Source organism: Eriocheir sinensis, chromosome 39, assembly GCF_024679095.1.
Source record: "Eriocheir sinensis breed Jianghai 21 chromosome 39, ASM2467909v1, whole genome shotgun sequence".
Lineage (NCBI taxonomy): Eukaryota > Metazoa > Arthropoda > Malacostraca > Decapoda > Varunidae > Eriocheir > Eriocheir sinensis.
This window is the reverse complement of record NC_066547.1, coordinates 15,640,727-15,664,738: the sequence shown is the minus strand read 5'-3', so window position 1 is coordinate 15,664,738 and position 24,012 is coordinate 15,640,727. Positions and strand designations below refer to the sequence as shown.

At 44.8% G+C, this 24,012-nt stretch overlaps 1 protein-coding gene, 1 long non-coding RNA gene and 1 pseudogene across 6 annotated transcripts in view; 2 read left to right on the top strand and 1 right to left on the bottom strand.

Annotated features, from left to right (window-relative positions):
* Positions 1–4,871, bottom strand: part of LOC127009076 (GRAM domain-containing protein 4-like) — a 43,740-nt gene extending 38,869 nt beyond the window's left edge. The window contains exons 1-2 of one of the 4 annotated variants that reach the window (XM_050881794.1): positions 4,776–4,871; positions 3,261–3,563 (exon numbers count right to left, since the gene is read on the bottom strand). The gene's annotated coding sequence lies outside the window, so the exon portion shown is untranslated. Of the gene's footprint in view, positions 1–3,260; positions 3,620–4,775 lie in introns of all 4 variants that reach the window. The other 3 variants (XM_050881796.1, XM_050881797.1, XM_050881795.1) reach the window with 3 other exon arrangements.
* A 448-nt stretch (positions 4,872–5,319) lies between these two features.
* On the top strand, positions 5,320–5,888 carry LOC127009081 (uncharacterized; annotated as a pseudogene).
* A 2,830-nt stretch (positions 5,889–8,718) lies between these two features.
* On the top strand, positions 8,719–22,987 carry LOC127009082 (uncharacterized). Of its 2 annotated transcripts, none has more exons than XR_007761573.1 (5): positions 8,719–8,875; positions 14,355–15,167; positions 16,580–17,630; positions 19,427–19,534; positions 20,281–22,987. It is a non-coding gene; the product is annotated as an uncharacterized LOC127009082 (long non-coding RNA). The 2 variants fall into 2 exon arrangements; XR_007761574.1 differs by lacking the exon at positions 8,719–8,875 and adding an exon at positions 10,459–10,547.
* The last annotated feature ends 1,025 nt before the right edge of the window (positions 22,988–24,012 follow it).

Sequence of the window (24,012 nt, the reverse complement as noted above, 5' to 3'; positions counted from 1 at the left end):
CTCAAGGGGGGAGGAGAGAGAGAGAGAGAGAGAGAGAGAGAGAGAGAGAGAGAGAGAGAGATGGCACTGACACAGGCACACATATAAAATCCATGCCCTAGCTATTGTAACCAGTGCCAACGCCAAGAAGTTCCAGCCGGCCAGTCAGTCAGAGGGTGAGGTTGAACAGGGAGGAAGAGGTGAGTGAAGGTGAGGTGAGGAGAGGTGAGCTAACCAAACCGTCCAGGGTCACTATTCTCAGACGCTCCCGCCCCTCACATCAGCTATTTCCAAAGGGCGAAAAGAAGATCAACCGGGTTTTCATAAGGGTTTTTTCACGTTCATGGTACAGATTAAGAGTCACACTACCGCCAGGGTCTTTAAACTACCCCTGGAAATGCCCAAAAACCCTGTGCGAAAGCCTCGTCAAAAATGTGTGTTTGGACGTCGGGGTGTTTAAGAATATAGCCCCGGGAGTGGGTGAGGCGCAAGACAGGGTGAGTGCCTGCGTGCGTGCGTCAGAGCAGCAGCAACTATGCGGTGTTGCTATCCCGCTGCTCGTCATAATAAAGGCAGCCTGGCTCTCCGGGAAACCTCGGCGGTGTGGCGATGTGGGGCGTGCTCTCCCCCCTCGCCCCGACCTGGCCCCCCCGTCACCCACCCCGCGCCCCTCTCACACTTCCGCCGCCTCTTCGTCCGCTGGCTATCACCTATGACCAATGCTTCCCCGTCCAAGCTTATCAATCTTTCCCTAACTTTATTTCCTCCCCTCATGTAAACTTCCTAATCAATACCCGCCTATCCCTCCGCCACGTGCTCGTCCGCTCACCCCCACACAGCTCTCCGCTCGCCATCCCTCCAGCCCACATATTCAGTGCTTCCTCGCCCAGCCTTATCAATCTATCCCTAACTTTTTTTCGTACCTTCATGTAAGCTTCCTAATCAGTACCCGCCTATCTCTCTCAAGTGCTCGTCCGTTCACCCATGCACCTACAGCTGTCCACCTTTATCTCACCTCCCGCCAACCTATTCCACCTACCCAAATATAGCCTATCCCTATCCACTCCCAGCCCACCCGCCCAAACCATTTGTCTGCCTCTCAGCTAAGGTTATTTCTCCCAGCCCAGTCACCCGTCCACCCACCGCACCCACCCATACTTGGCCTCCTCTAACTCTCCACCCCTTCTAGGCCCCTCAGTTCGCCTGTTTGAAAAGCTCTCGTAGAAGTTGCTGGGATTTCCATGGACTGTTTTGTGATCCCAGCGACATTTTTATTTTTTTTTTACAGCAAAGGAAACGGCTCAAGGGCTACAAAAACAGTGCCGAGAAAAAAAATGCCCGCTACTCACCGCTCCCATAATAGACAAGAGGAAAGAGTGGCATATATGCATCGCGAGTGGGAAAATCACCCAAGAAAACCCGAGTAATCTTCTCTCTGTGGCCTTGGGAAATAGTCGTAATGGGAGACCGATACGTTTAAGAATAATATGAACCTTAGCCTCTACGCTCACCGCCACCCCCGCCACCTCTTATAGCCTTCAATACTATGCTATATAACCTGTCAGCTCCCACCCCCCGATCTGTTCGCCAGGCAGACAAAACTAAATTACTACTGGATGGGGAATGCTATGAAAAAAGTGTGTGTGTGTGTGTGTGTGTGTGTGTGTGTGTGTAGTAGTAGTAGTAGTAGTAGTAGTAATAGTAGTAGTAGTAGTAGTAGTAGTAGTAGTAGTAGTAGTAGTAGTAGTAGTAGTAGTAGTAGTGGTAATAGACTTATAGTATAGTACCAATAGCAATAGTAGTACTCATTATTAACACCATCATCATCATATTACTTCTACGTGGAAATCAAGGCCACCTAACGCGTCACACATCACAGGGTAGAGGAAGGGAGGGAGAGAGGGAGATTCAGATGAGATGATTTACGATGACATGACGCGTAAGGTGTGTTATATTTAAAGAGGTGATGCTGAGGGAAGTTATGATGAAGAGATGAGATGCTGAGAGCGTTGAGATGTGGAAAAGGATGCTGGGGCGAAGATGATACGTTGAAGGAGGCAAGGGCGACGGCGGGGCGGAGCAGAGTGAAGGCGGGCAAGGCAGGGCAGGGGAAGGCAGAAACGGGGAAAGCGTGTTGAGCCAGACCGTAAACATACCTAGTCATCAAGAGGCGGGAAGGTGAGGAGGAGAAGGAAGAGGAGGGCAGGGAGGGTCGCACCTGGCCCCGCTCACCTGACGGCTTACATTAGAGGAGGTGAAGAAGGAGGAGGAGGAGGAAGAGGGAACGAGCACGAAATGGTAGATGGAAAAGAATGGAGGAAAAAAAAGTGAAAAAGTGGTAGTAGCAGTAGTAATGGTAGCAGTAGTAGTAGTAGTAGTAGTAGTAGTAGTAGTAGTAGTAGTAATGAAAATAATAATAATAATAATAATAATAATAATAATAATAATAATAATAATAATAATAATAATAATAATAATAATAATAATAATAATAATAATAATAATAATAATAATAATAATAATAATAATAATAATAATAATAATAATAATAATAATAATAATAATAATAATATGAGAATGCTAACCATAACAATAAATGAAGGAGGAGGAGGGGGAGGAAGAGGAAAGAGGTGACCCAGAGAAAGAGACGGGCAGGGCTTAGCGAGAGAGGGAAGGAAACCCACCAAGTGAGGGGACTGCCAGACACACACACACACAGTAGGTATTGATGAGGGCGGGAGACGCTGGTTTGCTATGAAGGGAAGGCGTGCCGGAGCGTGTGTCAAGTGGGGAAGGACCACTCTTAACTGTGTCTCATAGGAGCATTATGATTTACTTTGTACTAAGAAAATGTACGATATGCAATAGATTAAGACTACTGGGACGGATAGGAAGACAGGGATTATAGAGTTAGATTTTTGGTGGAAGGTTATTAGCGGAAGGTATATATTGCACGAAGGTTATGTAGTATATGCAATAGATTAAGGCTGCCAGGACGGAGAGGAAGAAAGGGATTATAGAGTGAGAATGTGAGTAACAAGACTAGATTTTTTAGGTGGTAAGCTGAAAGTGAACTGATTTCATTTCTTACCAGAGCAAAAGTTAACGAGAAAATGGTGCAAAGGGAAGGTTTATCAGGGGTTGTATAAGTGAATGAACACACACACACACACACACACACACACACACACACACACACACACACACACACACACACACACACACACACACACACACACACACACACACACACACACACACACACACACACACACACACACCTCGTTCCCTTGACGTTGCTGTAGACGAGAGCGAAGTAAACTTGGTGGTTCTGCTGTCGGTAGTAGTAGTAGTAGTAGTAGTAGTAGCAAAGGTTGGTGTTGGTGCTGGTCGTGGTGGAGGTGTCCCTTGGGCGAGGCCTGGGCAATTATTGCACACTCGTAAGTCTTCCTTCCTTCCTCTTTCAACGATGCTAAGGTAGTTAGTATAAGGCAAGGTGAGCTGCGTAGGGCGGGGCAAGGAAAGACATCCTCTGATAGACCCGAGGTTGGTATACTCTCAGACGCTTCCGCCTCTCGCACCAACTATTTCCAAAGGCCAAAAAGGAGATCAGCTTGTTTCTAATGATTGGTTTTTGAGGCTTGCGATACAAAAGAAAGGTCAGACTACCACCAGGCTCATAAAGTTACCCCTGGAAATGCCCAAAACTCGAACGAAAGCCTTGTCAAATGTGTGAGCTTGGACGTCGAAATGGTTAAGAATATGACCCTTCAAGTGTTGTTTTGCCTTTACACTCACGGCACGGTTACCTTGGCACCGTTTAATCTGTACCCACTCCGAGGCGACACACACACACACACACACACACACACACACACACACATACCTAAATGTATCTCTCCGCCTCTGCCCTACACTCTGCGCCTCTCCTATACAGAAAACTAACGATCTCAACTTGATGGAAACCGGTATACGAATAGAAATTTGAGAGAGAGAGAGAGAGAGAGAGAGAGAGAGAGAGAGAGAGAGAGAGAGAGAGAGAGAGAGAGTATAGCACGATTTATCCCCTCCCTGACTGATTATCTCACCCCCTCTCTCCCTCTCTTTCTTCCTCCCATCCCCTAATCTCTCCATTCATTTATTCAGTTAGTCTTACACTCCTTTCTTTCTTGCCATAATTTCTTCCTTCTCTCCTTCCTTCCTTCTCTCATTCATTCATTCATTCATTAAGTCACACTTCTTTCTTTCCATCTCTTCTTCCTTCTTTCCTTCCTTCCTTCCTTCCTTCCCTCATTCATTCATTCATTCATTCCCTCATTCATTCACTTCCTCTTTCACTTCCTCTTTCTTTCCATCTTTTCTTCCTTCCTTCCTTCCTTCCCTCATTCATTCATTCTTACATTTTTTCCTTCCTTCTTTTTTCCCGTTTTTCCTTTTTTTCTTTCTTCCTTTCTTCTTCCCCCTCCTTCCTTTCTCATTTCCCTTCTCCCTTCCTTTTTTTCACTTCCTTTCTTCCCTTCTGCCACTCTGCTAATTCCCTTCGTGTTAGATTCTGGGAAACCTTCGTCATTTTCAGCTTCACTTCCGCGCTAGAATCTATTTTTCTTTATATAGATATCTAAGTATGTATTTCACTAGGAGGAGGATAAAGGGTCTTCGGATCTACCTTAGTTTCGTATACCATTAATTATTTATTTTCTTATCCGCGCGCACAAAAAGTATAAGTATTCGTACCAAACACTATAACACCAATGAACTTAAGACAGCCACAAGTACTCCCTCTGATTCATTAGTACCAAAAACGTCAACGCTGCCTGTCTGTAGCTGGTCAACGCCTAGGGGCTGCGGGTCGCCACGGCCTGCGAGGCGGCTCAAGGCACACTGAACACACACACACTCCCTCGGTCTCGGGGCAGCAAAAGGGTTTCCCGTGCGCGGTATGGGTTGCTGTCTCCTCCGCGTTTTCTTCTTCGTTAAGTTTAGCAACGTGAGGCAGGCAGGACGAGGAGGCGGTGGGCGTTCACTCACTCACTCACAATCTCTCACTCACTCACTCACTTACTCATTCTTTCACTCACTCACTCCCTTACTTCTTCCCTCACTCACTCACTCATTCTTTCACTCACTCTCTCATTCCTTCCTACACTCACTCACTCACTCGCTTACTCCTTCTCTCACTCACTCCCTTACTCACTCACTTTTTCACTCACTCACTCACTTACTCCTCTCACTCACTCACTCCCTTACTCACTTACTCACTTACACATTCTCTCACCCACTTACTCTCTCACTCCTTCCCTTAATATATGGGGACTCGCGACCTGTGTCTATCCTACGTACTCAGAGCTGAGCACGGCCTCGCTCTTCTCCGCCAAGGACGAGGAGGCCGGCCACCAGTGCTTTGCGCAGAGGTCATCGTCCGTCGTCACTGATAGCTCGGAGGATTCATCTAGTTTAGGGTGCTGCCACGACCCCCAAAACTGTGACCTCGCCTCCCTATGTGACATGGACAGGAGCAAACTCTGGGCCTGTGAGGTGGACACAGACATCCATCAGATTGTGAACTTCTTTGAACAGAACATCGGAGACACTGGCATGGAGAGGCCTCGGCGGCAGTCCTCGCGGCTGCAGCAGGGGCAGGGGAGTCTGGTGCTGTTGTTGACCCATGAATTCAGCAGCCTTCACGCTGGGTACAGGCTGCCCGGGTACCCGTGTCAGGCCCACCAGAACGGGAGTCTTCTGCCGTCAAATTCCTTCAACACCAAAGATTGCAATGTACCAAAAGTGTGCTGTCTGCCTTGCCTTCGCTCCGAGCGCCGCGTGATACCTTCAGAATCAAAGATAGACCCAAAGTGTACATTACCGAGGGAACGGTCCGTGCAAAGCGTGACATATTCGATGCGAAGTGAGGAAGTGAGCGAGTCAGTCATGTGATGTAATGTATTTTAGCCCTAAAGAGTTAAGGCAGTTATATTTTGAACTACCATTGACATTTTATGCTCCTATAGTCACAAGGTGTTTTGTGATAATGAACTAACAACAGGCTTGAAGTTTATCTGTCATGGCATGTGGAAAGAAAAGGAGGATTTGCTGTTGATGAGGGAGGCAATATTTTCTTCATGCAATACAAACAAACAAACAGACGTACATACAATGTTATGATTAATGAACTAGGCGACAAGGGAAGGCACATCACTTATACCCTGAGGACGGTAACAGGCTATGGCAGGACACTCAAGGACATAATGTTGTAGAGTGTGACCTAGCGCACACAGCACAAGACTCGGGTGGGGCACCACTCACCTCCCAATAGTATTTATACCCTAGTCTAAGACGCATTACAACCAGATCATATAAGGCACTCTTTCTACCGTAGGTGACATTGGTGTCTTGCGAAACACGGACATAGTGGATAAAGCTTGGACTACCCCTCTCATAGCAGCTGGCAATGGCAGAGTCGATTGAGCTTTGTGTGTAGAGTTTAAGTTTGCCCTTGATATAATTATAAGTATATTCTGCAGGAGTGCCTTCTAAAGTCCTATTAAGGGTACGCCGAGCCAAAGCATCCGCTTGTTCATTAAAAAGGATGCCCACATGAGATGGCACTCGAGTGAAGTGAACCCGATGATTATCCCTCTCTAAGCCGTCAATGGCAAGAAGACACTGATGTACAATATCGCCGTCACATGGAGAGGTAGACAGTAGTTCATATAAGGCCCCTTGACTATCAACAAAGAAGAATACATCTTTAGCAAAAGGAACCACAACACGTAGTCCTTCCAGAATGGCATAGAGTTCTGCACGCGTGGAAGACAGGTGATCTGGAAGACTCTTGGAGATCTCAATATCAGTGTAGGTATGTGGGCTATCATAACTGCGGATAAAGACACCACAACCTGATTTGCTGCCATCAATAGACCCATCACAATAAATATGGACAGCATGAACCAGGGGGTAGGCCGCTATTTTTTCCATGAAATGTGATTTAAGTTCATGAGGAAACCATGCTGATTTTGAAGGTTGTAGCTGTTCTATGTCAACACTAACACTACGAGGTCTCCAAGAGGGGTACATGGGAGCATGGACAATGTTGAAATATAGGTTTACAATATCAAGTCTGTTAAGCAGGTTAAGAACTGGGTCCCTGGCACAGATATTACTACGGGTAGCCTACACACCGGTGACCTGGAAAGAATCTCGCTGTGCCCAATAAAGTCCTCAATTGTACTAACAAGTCCCTGATACAAAGAGTCTGCATCAGGAAAGGGCCTGATACAAAGAGTCTGCATCAGGAAAGGTGCCCTTTGTGGCAGCATACCAGGCAGTGACCCAGGTGACAAGATGAGGAACTTGTGACAAAGGCACACTGAGCCTTCGTCTCCGAACAAAAGGAGCCGAGACAATGGGGAGGGTCGTCTCCAAAGCGAAATGATCACTGAGAAGATAATAAAGGAGGACAGTGCTAGCAGAAGCATGTTGATAAGAGCCACATAATCGAATCTACCACCTTGCACATGAGTCGGAACACTATCACCTGTAAGCATAATTGCACCAGTAGAGTCAAGAAGTGCCTTCCATCTAATACCATTCACATGTGAGGTCTGATGGCTACCAAGGTCTTTACATCTAGCATTGAGATCACCCATGAGTACAGTCTTTTCTTCCAAAATACAGTCAGGGAGATGTTGAACATGAAAAGCACCTGAGTTAATATATAAATTAGCAAAGAAAATTTCATCATTAGGGGTGTGCAAAGTAACAAGAATAAATTCAACACCTTGACGAGAACCCTTTTCCCCACATACGTTTTACAAGGCCTATATAGGAGTCATGGGCCTTTCCTAGGGTAGTTTTATTTTATTTTCTCTTACATAAACGTGAAAAACATTTATTAGGCGCATTTAACCTCGTTTTTTGTCATGTAGACATAACTGATGTGAGAATCGGAGGCGTTTTTCAAGAATGCCGACCCAGACAATATGAAAAAAGGCAAAATTGTGCCCGATCAGGTATTTTAGGCCAAAGTGAATTGATTTAGGCCAAACGCTTGACACAAAAAGCCAAAATGAGGTTTCATTTAGCCTCAAAAAGACCAATCTGGCAACTCTGGACTCGGTGGGTTGCTCTTTAGAATATTCGTGTATTTTAAATGTCCTTGAGCTTTATGGTTATGAGTTATATAATTGTATTTTTATAGTCATTAATTTATAGTTCGTCCGTGCGTAAGATCATTAATACGCTTGGGGGAGGCACTATGGTAAATTTGGCGGGGTCAGCGCGTCGGTTCTTTCCTGGAATATTCGTGTATTTAAATGTCCTTCAGCTTTACGGTTATGAGCTATATTATTGTGTTTTTATAGTCATTAATTCATAGTTCGTCCGTGCGTAAGATCATTAATACGCTTGGGGGAGGCACTATGGTAAATTTGGCGGGAACAGCGCGTTGGTTCTTCTCTGAAATGATCGAATATTCTAAATGTCCTTCAGCTTTACGGTTATGAGCTATATTATTGTGTCTTTATAGTCATTAATTCATAGTTCGTCCGTGCGTAAGATCATTAATACGCTTGGGGGAGGCACTATGGTAAATTTGGCGGGGTCAGCGCGTCGGTTCTTTCCTGGAATATTCGTGTATTTAAAATGTCCTTTAGCTTTACGGTTATGAGCTATATTATTGTGTTTTTATAGTCATTAATTTATAGTTCGTCCCTGCGTAAGACCATTAATAAGCTTGGTTGAGATACTAAGCTTGGCGGGGAAGCGAGCGTTGGCGCCATTCCCGGGCCGACCTCCATCCCAAGCAGACGCACGGCAAGACGCTCCTCACGATGGCGCCAAATATTCACGATTATAACGCCGCAGCCCGGTTATTAGGCAATAGCACTACTTAACTAAGGTAAGATAATAGCTGTGGGGCAGAAAGGGGGCGAAGCGGTCACGTTATAAGGTTGAAGTGTGTGTGTGTGTGTGTGTGTGTGTGTGTGTGTGTGTGTGTGTGGCAAGGGTAAACTTAGATACTTCAGTGATAGTTTCTTTTTATTAATTTATTTCATATTTTCGAAGTCATTTATGGTTTGCAGTGTTTTTTTTTAATATTTCCGAAAGGCTCAATCGAGTTGTGGCAAGCATATTTATTTATCTTATCGCTTATTCCTTCATTATTCCTTTCGTTATCACATTAATTATCCATCTGTCACACTTCCGCGGTAATATACGGTTTGTAGTTTGGTTTTATATTTCCAGAAGGCTTTATCGAGATTCTGGTTAATTTATTTATTTCCCTTATCATTTATTCCTTCAGTATTACCTTCATTATCACATTAATTATCCATATCTGTTACATTTTATCAGTAATTTATGTTTTTTAGTGTGATTTTATATTCCTGTAAGACAAACTAATTCTGACTGGCTTCGTTACTCATATTTCCCTTATTACTATACGGACCAAGTAAGTTTCAGGTAAGTTTTAATATAATTTTATCCATATTATATTTCCACGCCGGTAAGTAAGTTTGGTTTTATTAATAATTCGACGAGATATGAAGACGCGCACCGCTTTCTCCCTCTTAGACACGTTAATTCACCTTCAGAGCTCCCGGAAAGCCATAATTAAAGTGTGAAAATATAAAAACTAGTCTCCAGGAAAGCCATAATTATGTTTAAGCCTCTAAAAGTGCTTGAAAATGGCTATAATATATCTGTGTGTGGCTTTCTTGAGTGATTTTGAGCGGGAAATGGGGGGCGTCCCTATTCTCGGCTCTGATTGGCTGTCCTGGGGGCCTTGCTGTGCGCTGATTGGCTGTGAGCCCCCGCCTTTTTTTCCTGTTCTGTGATTGGTCGCGGCACCAGGTCAGCAGCTTCCCCCTCATTGCAACTTTGGCGCCAATATCTCGCTCCCTCACACACACGCCTCTTAATCTTCAAGACTCGTAGAAAACCATAATTAAAGTGTGCAAATACTAAAAGTAACCTCCCGGAAAGCCATAGTAAGAGTGTAAGGCTTAAACAGGCTTGGTCGCGGTACAAAGGACGGCTTCCCTCGTAAGAATCTTTGCCGCCAATTTCTCGCACCCTGCCACACACCTGTATTAACCTTCAAAGCTCCTAGAAAACCATAATTAAAGTGTACAAAGACTAAAACTAACCTCCCGGAAAGCCATAGTAACATTGTAAGGCTTAAAATAGGCTTGGAAATAACTATATGTGTGTTTGGACCCGCCAGTTTCTCGCTCCTTCACACTCACGCCTCTAAACCTTCAAAGCTCCTTGAAAACCATAATTAAAGTGCGCAAAGACTAATTCTAACCTCCCGGAAAGCCATAGCAACAGTGTAAGGCTTAAAACAGGCTTGGAAATAACTATAATATATCTTTGGCTTTGGCGGGAGAGGGCAGCGTCCCTATTCTCTGCTCTGATTGGCTGCCCGGGGCTTCCTGTGCGCTGATTGGCTGGGAGTCTTCGCGCCAAAACAGCCATGGCCACCTGTCCTCCCCACGCCATAGCCCCGCTGGCTCCCACTTTTTCTTGCCTCCACGAGCTTGCCAGGGACTTGTGGAGTGTAATTTGAGGTGAGACAGTGCTATGAGTCATTATATTATTGCTGGGTCAATGATATAAGTGCGTAATAGGGCTGTGTGGCGTCTAGTGTTGAGGTGACCGCCGGGCAGTCGTGGCAGGGCCGTGATTAATATATATTTTGAGGTGAGAGACTTACACGTTGTTATTTGCATGCGTGACTAAATCTTCAGCTGTGTTACTGTGCTCCTGTGTGCTGTGTTACGTCTACGTCTTGAGGTGACGGTCAGGGAGACGTGTGACGGGTTGGAGGTGTTACGCAGTGCCAGAGACAGTGATTTCGTACCCTAAACTAGTGTTACGTTATTATTTCGTTACCTGCCACACTATATAGCTTCGTCACGGTGATGTATGGTACTGTGTTACGTCTACGCATTAAGGTGACGGTCAGGGAGGCGTGTGACGCGTTGAAGGTGTTAAGCAGTGCCAGAGACAGTGATTTCCAACCCTAAACTAGTGTTACGTTATTATTTCGTTACCTGCCACACTATACAGCTTCGTCATGGTGATGTATGGTAATGTTACGTCTACGCATTGTGACGGGCGGGGAAGGCGTGTGACGGGTTGAAGGTGTCACGCAGTGCCAGAGACAGTGATTTCGTACCCTAAACTAGTGTTACATTATTATTTCGTTACCTGCCACGCTATATAGCCTCGTCACGGTGATGTATGGTACTGTGTTACGTCTACGCATTGTGACGGGCGTGGAAGGCGTGTGACGTGTGGTCAAGGAGTGTTACGTATTTTGTTACCTGCCAAGGCACCTGCGTGACGGGACCGTGTCTATGGGCCGTATTACAAGACATTTCCCCGCCCAAGAACACATATTTGCCAGGGCTTTCGTAGGAGTTGTGGGCATTTCCAGGGGTAGTTTTATGACCCTGGTGGTAGTGTGACCCTTCTTGCTCTTGCTGTACAGTTGACCCGTTGGATCAAGATCAAGATGGAGAGTCAGGCCTTCATATCGGCACAACCTGTAAAAATAAAAACAAAACGAGCACTATCCATTACAAATCTTCCTATTCCCAATTTCTTGCACACCACATCTTTTCCAGAAAACTCTTCATGGCTTCTATAATTCTATCATTTGCTTCAACATTCAGTCCCAGCAGCAGCAGCATCCATTCCCTCTCTGTTCTTGCAATCCTCCCATTCACATCCCAGCCCATCTCACTCAGTGCCACCCTCATCATCTCCGTCCTTTCTCTCCGGTACCTCCCACACACCAGTATCACATGCACGACAGTTTCATCCACACATCTGACACACTTTGCTGCGGGACTCAGACCACCTGTAATTTCTTGCATTCACATTCATACACTGCGCTCGAGCTTGGAAGAGAAGATCACCACCCAGGCTTCCATCATACCAGCTGACACACTGCGGGGCTTCCTTTTCCCTGTACCACTCCAAAGTAGTCTTTCGCTCCATCGCATGCTTCCACTTCCTCAGACCGTCACCTTTCCCTGCACTGTATATCTCTTTCTTCCACTTTCTCACATTCCATTCTAGACCCTCACTATTCCTGTCAGTCACCTTTCATTCAAAGAAACGCCTCCCTTCCTCTCTGCTCACCCACCTGACTCGCATACCACTGTCACCAACCATTCTCACGCAGTTCTTAATCCATTTGCTCTCTTGCACACTCCACAAGTAAACCTTCCATGCCAGTCTCGCGTCATCCATTCGTTCCAATCTGACTTTGTATCTAAGGGTAGCCTTCCTAAATCTTTCCCTAAAGGTACTCCACCCCATATCGCCCCTCAATGCTTCCACCGCTGCATACCTTGGTGCATTCAAAGCTAACTTACCGATCCTGTTTTGCCCTACTTCCAATTTATTTATTTCCAACTCACTCCATGTAATCACCTCCATCCCATACATCACACTCGGCACTGCAACACTCTTCCACACCTCTCTCAGCACATCATACTTACATGCTCTCATTCTTGCCGCACTTCACAGACGGGCCACCCGTTGATTCACTCGGCTAATCTTCTCATTCTTTGTCCTGTCACATCCGCTCGGACTCATCCATACACCCAGGTACTTGTATGCATTTGTTTGCCCTAGCTCTGTGTCTCCTAGCCTCCAGGTCCTATTTCTCTCATCTTCTGCCCCATTCACAACCATTATCTGACTTTTCTCACTACTATTTTTTACTCCAAAATCTCTCCCATACTCATTCACCACATCTAATAGTTCCTGCAGTTCCTCCGCTTGTGTATCAGAGTCACTCTGCATTTGTTCCATTCCCGAGGCACTCTCTCATTCTCCCATACACAATTGAACAGCTCAGTCATCCTGTCTATCACCACCTCACCTCCATTCTTTTACAATTCATACGGGATCTCATCCAGCCCTGCTGCCTTGCAATTCTTCTGCTTCTTCAAACATACCTCGACTTCCTCTCTGCTAATTCTCTCATTCAGCTCATCCGCATCCTTCCTCTCAAGCGTTACACATCCCTCTCTCACCTCAAAAACTTCACCCACCCCTCCAGTCTCTTCCCAGAAACTTTTTATACACTTTCGTTCTACCTGTGTCCCTGATATCCTCACCATTTACTTTCAGGCACTCCACGGTTTCACTATCAGTTACACTCTCACCCCTCAAGAATTTATACCCTTCATGCCCACCTTCTAGGCCTTTTTCTTTCAGAGCCTCAATCACATTCCTCTCACACCTGACCTTGGCCTCCCTAATCTTCCGTTTAGTGACCCTCTGTTGCCTTACATACTCTGACCATGTATTCTGATATTCATTCTCTGCCTCAATGTTTTCATGTCTCTTTCCTCAGTCTCCTACAAACCTTATTCAGCCTCTTTCGCTCCTTCCTAGCATCCCTGATCTCCCCATTCCACCACAGCTTGTACTTTCACTCCCTCCACTGCCTTCACTGCCTCTACCACCTCTCTTACCATGTCTTCTGTGCCTACATTCTCCAAATCGTTCCCACCACCCTGAATGATCAAGAGGCCATCCTTAAACTCTCCTGCCTTCTCCTCAACCTTCCTCCTCACTTCTCCAATCCTGGCACCACTCAAGCTCTCCACACCACTCCCCTCGGCCTTACACCCCAACTGACTCTTGACATTCTTCATCATACTGTCCCCAACGACACAAATGGGGGGCATACTCTTAATCGCCTTCCTCACCTGTGGCCTGTCCTTCTACTTCTCACACTTTTCACACCCACCCCTACCTCCCCCAACATCCTCGACCTGCACCTCCACTTCCCTGGACTCCACGGTGATCTTGGGGGCAGCAGGCTCACTCGCTGGGGCGGCTTTCACGCTGGTTGTCTGGGCAGCCTTCTCCACCACGTTGGCCTCTGTCTGCACCTCCTTGTCCTCTTTCTTCCTTTTCCATTCCTTCCTGCTCATGTCGAGGCGCACCGTGCACAAGAACACAATCAGGCTATGCTCTAGGATCCGTGAGGCGGTCTTGATGTTAACGCAGGTCAGGTGGGACCACTCCTCACACCTTTCACAGCACAATCCATTGTCACTCACATCCTTCCCACACACACCACAGTAGTCCTTGCCCATCTCTTCTTAACTCTTAGGTAAAGTGCTCACCAAAATACTGCACAGATGGAAAATCCTCACAAAAACTCTTGAGTCACTCACACACACGTCCTTCTTCCTCTCTCAAACACCTTCTTCTGTACCATGAACTTAAAGAACCACTCATTAGAACCCGATTGATCCCCTCTTTGACCTTTAGAAATAGCTGATGTGATATGGCAAAGTGTCGTGTAATACCAGCCTTTAACTCTTATTCTCCTTCTTCCACAGTTGCCCTGACAGAACATGTAATGGGTGCGGGGCAGAAACAGATTATAGCACCCAATACCTACCACGACATGCTACTACACACAATACTAGCACAGCCATATCAAGAAAACAAGGTGGACATTTTAGAACTGCTGTTAGTATGTAAAGAAGCAATAAGACTGTGAAGTCAAGAAAGACCTGATCAGAAGAATGTGGAAGAAAAAAAGAAGAAAAGAAAACTGACCTCTTTTACAATACACAAGTTACTGGACCCCTCCTTTTTACACAGACTACTACTACTATATTGCAGCTTTAATCAAGAAACTTGAAGCAAATGCATAAACAGAAAGAAGGAAATTAAATATATGCAAGAGTTTTGGAAGAATTGCTTAAAATCTGAGAAGAGACGGCAGCACTCAACCAGGCACAAGAAAATCAAGAAGAGGAGGCTCCGAACTGCATTGAACTGAACTGTAAACTTAATCAGAAGGGAGGATATTAATATACTCAAGAATTTTAGAAGAATCGCTTAAAAATCAGAGAAGAGAAGGCAGCACAACTAAGCACAAGAAGACCATTTAGAGGGGCAAAGGCAACCCTCTGAACAGAACTGGAAACAAACAGAAGGGAGGAAATTAAATATACTCAAGACTTTTGGAAGAATCGCTTAAAACTGGAGAAGAAAAGGCAGCACAACCAGGCACAAGAAGACCATTTAGAGGGGCCGCTGCAAAGGCACTCCCTCCGAACTACTCTGCACTGAACTGACCTGGTTACGGCGCCTGTACAAGTGACCCGGGATGGAGTACTGGCGGCAGGGCGTCTCTACGAAAGGTGTGTATGTGATTTTACCTGCTGTATGGGTGTATGATAGAAAGCAAAGGTTTTCAGTACTTTTATGTCAACTAGGTACTATTATTTTATGAACTGGGTACTATATTTACTATGTACCATTACTATTCTGTCAACTAGGTAGGTTTTCTTATATACTAACAAGGTTTTCACTTTTATCAACCAGGTATTTGATTGTTTAACTATTACCAAGGTTTTCTTTACTAATATATTGCAAGGTTTTCATTAGTAATATATTTCCTCTTCTTCCTTCCCTTCCTTCTCTTCCCTTGTTCCTCCTTCTCTTAGTATTTTTCTCTCCCTTCTTTTCTTCCATTCTCTACATTCCTCCTCTTTCTTTCTACCCTTATTTCTGTTATTTTCTTCCTTCTCTTCCTTTAACTTCCTTTTCTTCTCCTTTCCCTTCCTTTTCTTCTCTTCATTTCCCTTCCTTTTCTTCTCCTTTCCCTTCCTTTTCTTCTCCTTTCCCTTCATTTTCTTCTCTTCCTTTCCCTTCATTTTCTTCTCCTTTCCCTTCATTTTCTTCCTTTCCCTTCATTTTCTTTTCCTTTTCTTCTCCTTTCCCTTCCTTTTCTTCTCTTCCTTTTCCTTCCTTTTCTTCTCATTTTCCTTCCTTTTCTTCTCCTTTCCCTTCCTTTTCTTCTCCTCCCTCCTCCTCCTCCTCCTCCTCCTCCTCCTCCTCCTTCTCCTCCCCCCTCCTCCTCCTCCTCCTCCTCCTCCCTTCAAACATATTCTCAGTCTTCTGTACCTATATATTTACAAGGTTTTAATTTAATATATCAGCCAGGTATTTTGTTCTTTGCAAATTTATTGCCAAGATTTATTTATAAATTACAAGGTTTTTATTATTAATATATCAGCTATGTATGCTGCTGCTGCCTTAAACATGCTGTAGTATTGCCTCAGCAGAATATCAAATCCAATGGAGTTATTTCTATGTCTATATACAAAAGATTATTATTATTATTATATCCCAGTAAAGAGGTATAAGTGATAGGATTAGTTTCCCTTACCTCATCTGACACTTCTCACTGATACACTCACTTCTGCCTCCTTTGACATGCTTCAGTATTGCGTGTGTAGTAGATCGAGCCGTTATTTCTATGTCTAAATACAAATGCCTTTTTATTAACCTGGTAGTAGTGGGGATCATGTTTCTTAATGGTCCCTCTAAGCGAGAAAAATGAGAAAAAATCACCCCTCACACAAACCATTTCATAATATATATCAAAGCATTTGTGATCAGATTATGTATCATCTATTTTTTTTAGGTTTATATCATGGCACAAATTTGGCCCGTTGCTGCTACACGGTAAAGCCACAAATTTGGCCCGTCGCTGCTACCGGGTTAATGATATGGACCTTGGTGTGACCTCTTCCTTCCCTCTCCTCAGCTTCTGTAGGAGTGCTGCCCTCCACAGCAAGCAAGGGGCTGCCCTGCCCAGACCACAGAAAGAGGAGGAAGAGCTCTGCATTACTAAGTTAAGTACCTCACTATGACATTCTGAGGGTTTGGCCTCATTTTTGCCTTCTATTCAAAACTTTTTACTTTTTAACGAACCTTAATCTTTTTCTCAGCCTGCCTCCTCCTCCTCCTCCTCCTTCAACTTCCTTTTCCTCCTTGTGTGAATCTGTCCGTCCCGAGATCCGGCGAGACCATCCCGACGTCGTAACACCCGTTTGGGAGTGGGGGGACTCATGAAGGCGGCGGCGGCAGCCCTAAGGTGGGGAGGGTTGCGCCGACACCTCCACTCCGTTTCGGCGGAATGTGGCTGGCTAGGGTGGCCTGAACCACTGTCTGGGTTGTTTGTCGTTCAGCCGGATTGAGGATCTGCCTCCCTTGAGGTGCACATGTCATAGTGGTGGCAGAAGAGAGTGTGAATGAAGCTGATGTCATCCCGACGTCGTAACACCGTTGGGCGGGGCGGGGCTCTCATGTCAAGTCTCCCCGCGGTGCACATGTCACAGAGGTGCAAATAGCATGGCCTTCTTTCCTATCTTTTCCCCCTCCTCCTCCACCCCCTCCCCCACACACCTCCTGCTGGTATATCGTCACCCTCATAAAGTAATTGCCTAAGTCATTTTTCAGTGATTTCCATTTTTGTTAAGTTGTCTTAGATATTCAGGGTTTGAGTGTTCTAGAATTGCCCTTTTTATTTCTGCCTAAATCTTCAGCCAAATGAGATGATGATGTTCTCTTCTTGAAAGATAGAAAATAACGACTTGGGCGGTTTCTTTACGAAGGTGGCGAGATTGTAATAGGTTTTGCACCCTCTATTTAGGGATGTGCACTAATTTTCGTCTCTTCTCTTCCCCTCCTCCTCCCCTTGCTGGCCGGCGAATGGAGGAGGAGCACTAGGACGAGGAGGTGAAAGGAGGCGGAGGGAGAGACGACTCGAGCACGAGGAGGCAAGAGACAAGAAGCAGAGACGCAGGAACAGAAAGGTGAGCTCTATCTCTTTATCCTGGATTTTTACCATTCATATTTAATTTACTTGTGACACTTTTAACCCGGCCACTGCGATTGGCATGGATTTGGCCTTCACTGGTAGCCTGGTAACATACACTCCCAGGTCTTTCTCTGGCTCTGTGGTGGATAGTGGAGTGTTTCCCATGTGGTATTGGTATGCTGGATATCTCTTCACTGGTAGCCTGGTAACATACACTCCCAGGTCTTTCTCTGGCTCTGTGGTGGATAGTGGAGTGTTTCCCATGTGGTATTGGTGTGCTGGATATCCCTTCACTGGTAGCCTGATATCATATAGTCCCAGGTCTTTCTCGCCTCTGTGGTGGATAGTAGAGTGTTTCCTGTGTGGTATTGGTGTGCTGGATATCCCTTCACTGGTAGCCTGGTAACATACACTCTCAGGTCTTTCTGTGCCTCTGTGGTGGATAGTAGAGTGTTTCCCATGTGGTATTGGTGTGCTGGATATCCCTTCACTGGTAGCCTGGTAACATACACTCCCAGGTCACTCTCTGGCTCTGTGGTGGATAGTGGAGTGTTTCCCATGTGGTATTGGTGTGCTGGATATCCCCTCCCAAGGTGCAGGACTTTACATATTTCTTCATTGAATTGTAGCAGCCACTTTTTGTTCCATTCCTGTAGCTTGGTGATGTCTTCTTGTAGGAAATCCACAGTCAAGGGGTTAATTCCTTCTCTGTTGCTGTGGTGTTCATGGAAAGCTTTGGGGCATAGGCTAAAGCTGCACATGGCCTCAGCGCTCATCTCTGTCACTTTGGCCAAGTAACCCAACACCACACTGTAGCAAGAATTCAACCGGCAGATGCCACCAAAAACAGAACTCCGCCTTGGTTTGGTTGCTTCTGTAACACTACCTCAGATATACACAGAGTCGTTAGCTGCTCCATATTCTCCTTCTTCTTTGTTTATAGTCCTTCCAGTCTTGATGGCGGACTTGCCTTGATGCTCCTCCATTTTGCTGGGTCCAATGCTAATCCTTCCTCTTTCTAACACTTCCAGGTCTTGTGTCACTGTTCCTCTCCATGTTATCCTTGGGCTTCTAACTGTCCTCCTTCTGGGTACCTCAATATCCTCCACCATCCTCAGCACTCCACCCTCTCCTCTCTTCATGTGTTCGAATCATTGCCAGCTTCTCTGGGTCATTTTCTTAAATATTTTGGTGCCCAAGCTCACATTTTTAAAGCTTTTATAGGAGTTTCAGGCATTCCCAGGGGTGGGTTAACCCAGTAGCAGCGGGATCATGTTTCTTAATGGTCCCTCCAAGCGAGAAAAATGAGAAAAAATTACCTCTCACACAAACCATTTCATAATATATATCAAAGCATTTGTGATCAGTTTATGTATCATCTATTTTGGGGGGTAAATATCATGGCACAAATTTGGCCCGTCGCTGCTACTCAGTGAAGCCACAAATTTGGCCCGTCGCTGCTACCGGGTTAATGATCCTGTGGTAGCTTGACCCTTCTTCTGTTCCATAAACCTAATAAAACACTCATTAGAACCTGACTGATCTCCTCTTTGGCCCTTGAAAATAGTTAATGATAGAGGCAAAAGTGTAGCTTGACCCTTCTTCTGTGCCATGAACCTAATAAAACACTCTTTAGAACATTGCTGATCTCTTTTTTAGCATTTGGAAATAGTTAATGAGAGAGGTGGAAGCATCTCTCCAACTTCTGTCTCACTCATCCTGGATAATCACAAACTTATGTAGACTCAGAAAATGTAACCTTCATTAGACTAACAACAGAGTTTCTTCCAGGCAGCCAGATGGTTGATGATGTGAAGAGGAGGAAGATGACTGCAGGAGGCGGTGTGTGTGTGTCAGGGAAGGAGACGACAGCACCACCCTCACACACAGCGGGTTAAGGTACCGACTGATTTCTTTTGTTACAATCAAAACTTTTTCATGTGGATTATTATGGGTAGAGGTCTCATAGTGCTGTTGGACATGAATTCATTTAGTGTGAAGTCTTCTGCAAGTGTAAACCTTTCTAATTACAGACATATTTTAACCCGGTAGCAGCGACGGGCCAAATTTGTGGCTTTACCATGTAGCAGCGACGGGCCAAATTTGTGCCATGATTCAAACCCCCAAAAATAGATGATACATAAACTGATCACAAATGCTTTGATATATATATTATGAAATGGTTTGTGTGAGGGGTGATTTTTTTCTCATTTTTTTTCGCTTAGATGGACCATTAAGAAACATGATCCCCACTGCTACTGGGTTAACATTAACATAACATTTTGGCGCCCAAGCTTGCATGTATTTGATTAGGCTTTCATGGGATTCCTGTGCCTTTCCACACGTAGTTTTAAGACCCTGGTGGCAGTTTGACCCTTTTCAGTTTGCAGAAAATGTAAACCTTTCTCTGATTAACAAATTTTGGGGCATACTTAAATAAACCGTTTAGCACTTAAGCTCACATATTTGACAAGGGATTTCTGTGTCTTTCCACGGGTAGTTTTATGACCCTGGTGGTGGAGGTAGACGACCCTTCTTTTGTACCATGAACGTAGAAAACACACTCACTAGAACTCAGTTGATCTCCTTTTTGGTGTTTTTGAAATAGTTGATGTGGAAGTGACTGACAGCACCATCTTTTCCAGGCCTGCAAGAGAGCCCAGTCAATGAAGAGGAAAAGAAGACAAGAAGAAAGAAAAAAGAAGAGGCAAAACAGGAGGAGGGGATATTTTTTCTGTCTATACCTGAAGTGTCATGAATTTACAAAGGGTATATTTAAGTCTGATATACTGCGATGAATTTAAATAAGGTACTTTAGGATGTATTTAACGGTACTAGTGTGTAGCCTACTTTTGCCTGGAGTCAGAGTTGGGAGACGGTAAAATGCTCTCCGACTCCTTTATTGTGGTGCGGTGTGGTTCGTTTATTGTGGTGCGGTATGGTTCGTTTACTGTGGTGCGGTGTGGTTCGCTTATTGTGGTGCGGTATGGTTCATTTACTGTGGTGTGGTATGGTTCGTTTATTGTGGTGTGGTTTGGTTCATTTACTGTAGTGCTGTATGGTTCGTTTACTGTGGTGCGGTATGGTTCGTTTACTGTGGTGCGGTGTGGCTCATTAACTGAGGTGAGGTGTGGTTCATTTATTGTGGTGCGGTGTGGCGTTGCGGGCTTTAATTTGCCTACCACTGCACCAGACAAGGGTAGGGGGAGGGGGTGGAGTCAATTTTTTTTATATCCAACTCCACACCCGTGTTAGAGTGTAAGATTATTGATCGAATATATTTAAGGTGCTGGGGGATACTGTGGTGCTCCTGTCATAACAACCCATTCTGCTGCATGACGCATATATATATATAGCAACCCGTGTTTTTTTCCGCTGTTGCAACAACCTGTACTGCTGCATGACGCATAGCAACCTGTGTTCTTTTCCGCTGTCGCAACAACCCGTACTGCTGCATGACGCATAGCAACCTGTGTTTTTTCCGTTGCGGCAACGACCCGTACTGCTGCATGACTCATACCAACCCGTGGTTTTTTCCGCTGCCGCAACGACCCGTACTGCTAACGCATAATGACCTGTGCTGCTTCTGCTATTGTAACAACTCTTACTGTTGCTATTGCAATAACTTACTGCTGCTTCCATTTTAAAACGTATTGTTTCCGCTGCTTCGATTATCACAACAACCCACACTGCTGCTGCTGCTGCCCCCGTGCTCCCCAGATCTTCTTACAGTGGCTTGGTTGAACTGCACGTTGGCCAAGCAGTCAGTCACGAGAGATAAAATTCGCCTGCGCCACTTCTGCTTCTGCTGTCGCAATGACCCGCTGTGTTGCCAACTTGGCAACAATCCAACCAATGAATTTTCTGATCAAAGATCAAAGAGAGGATTAGGCCTTCAGGGGACACCTCTTAAATAAAAACGCGCCTGGGACTTTTACCTCAGAGGTGGTGTGGAAAAAAAGTCCAATCACGAAAATAAGTATCTTATACTCCATGAAAGTGTCTCAGTCTTATGAGAACACAAAGGTTGAGAGGGCTCAGACATTCTGTTGTTTCCTGCATATGCTCCCATGTTAGCAGTAAGGGTACTAAATTCTAATCTCTGTACAAAACAACCAAATATACATAACAAGGAAAAGAAAGTTGAATAAAATGTTTGCCTGCATTCTCCGTCAGCAGCGTAGATGTAACAAGGGTTGAAAAAATGAGTTGTTTATTACAGCCGCTGGCCAACGTCTTGACCCCAGAGTCTTTGTGTTTGTCTCCGCGTCCTCTGCACTACACTGCATAGAATCTGGCGAGTCTGGGTCGTGACAGCTGTTTCCCAAAGCCTCCAGGGATACCAGTCAGGTTTATGAGTGTTTTTCGTGTTGTTGCGGAAGTCTTGTCTACGCTCGCAAATCTACACATGGAAATACTACTACCAACACAACCCATATGAAAGCCTTTCCTAAAACAAAACCTCTACCAGTGCCTTACCAGAAAGAATCAAAGCTTACCAAATACCCAAAAATCTGTACTATTTGTGGTTAACTCAAGGTATTGAATTTGCACTTATTTTTTTTATACTGATGTTAGTGTCCCTTATATGTCTTGTCATTAAGGGGAGTGTTTGGGTCTATTATTTGTTCTATATATAAGGTAATGAATTTGCACTTATTTTTTTATATACTGATGTTAGTGTCCCTTATATGTCGTGTCATTAAGGGGAGTGTCTGGGTCTATTATTTGTTCTATATATTATAAGGTAATGAATTTGCACTTATTTTTTATACCGAAGTTACTGTCCCTCATATGTCGTGTCATTGAGGGAATGTTTGGGTCTATCATTTTTTTTGGTTTGATGCCCCTTTCATGGATCTAAATAATGACATCCACCTTAAATTAAATGTATGTGTCTGTGGTCATCCCAAAGCGGAAGGTTGGTATCTACTCCACTGGTTTTCATGTGTTTTCTCGGACAGTTCAGATTATTAGCAAATGTTTTTACCCGTCTGTTGTGATTGGCACAGATTTCGCCTTCACTGGTAGCCTGGTAACATGTACTCCCAGATCATTCTCTGCCTCTGTGGTGGATAGTGGAGTGCTTCCCATGTGGTATTGGTGTGCTGGATATCCCCTCCCAAGGTGCAGGACTATATATTTTTCTTCATTAAGGAACCTGCAGGGGGACATGGATCTGCTAATATGTGCATAACTTCGAGCTGTGAACAAATATTACCTGTGTATTAGCTATGGTGTACTGGGCCTGAGGAACACTTACGCTCCTGTCTCGTAATCCACATCTAATAATTTTTCCTTACAGCTTATACTTTATGCCTCGAACACTGCCTGATTATATTTACAGGTACTATTAGGTAAGGTTTGATTATGCTTCTGTGTGTGTGTGTGTGCCTAAAAAGTTCTTGTACTCTTGGAATTTGCATCTTTTTACACTTGGATTTTTTTTTTTTTTTTTTTTTTTTTTTGTGTGTGTGTGTGTGTGTGTGTGTGTGTGTGTATGTATATATATATATTTCGTTGGGGATACATACCCCAAGGAAGGGAGGCGGTGCAACCACCCAGGCTGCTGGAGAGAGATGCCCAATTTTTTCAAGAAGGCCCAACAACGGGGCTGAGGGCGTCGGAAAGAGCCCACCTTTCCACCTCCACGGCACCGGGCAGGTCTCAAACCCATACGCTCTCAGCACCCCGTCGGGAGAGGAGTGTTTCCCATGTGGTAGTGGCAGTGGCGTACCGAGGGGGGGGGGCCATGGGGCAAAGAAAAATAATAATGAATAAATAAATGTCACAGGAAAATAATAGGAATATGTATTTTTAGTATTACGATTACGTGTGAGTGTGTGTGGAGTTGAGAGCTCAGTGGCACCGAGTTATATTTTCCCTTTGGTTTTGTTTTGAGTTAATGGTAGATACAAGGTGTGCTCTGAGTGAAAAAAAAAAAGTAAGGTGTTAAATGATGGGTTCATAAAATTGTGTAGCGTGCGATGTCAAGCTGTCAACTGGCGGAGGGCTGTTTGTGGCGGGAGACAGGAAGAAGAGGAATACGAGATTGGGATGGTTCTGGCAGAGAGAGAGAGCACGAAAGTCGTAAGTGTGCCTTCTCTCCTTGCCTCTCAGATTTACTTGATTTTAGGTGTAAGGTGCAGTCAAAGTGATTGGAGGACTATATACTGCATTTCTCTCTATCTCAGAACTCTTGCCTCATCTGATCTCTGTGTCTACCTCACAGATCATCATTTCTCTCTATCAGAATTCTTGTCGTATCTGTCTCTCTGATCTCTGTCTTTACCTCACAGATCATCATTTCTCTCTATCTCAGAATTCTTGTCTAGTTCTGTCTCTCTTATCTGCTGTGTGTATTCTGTCTTTATCTT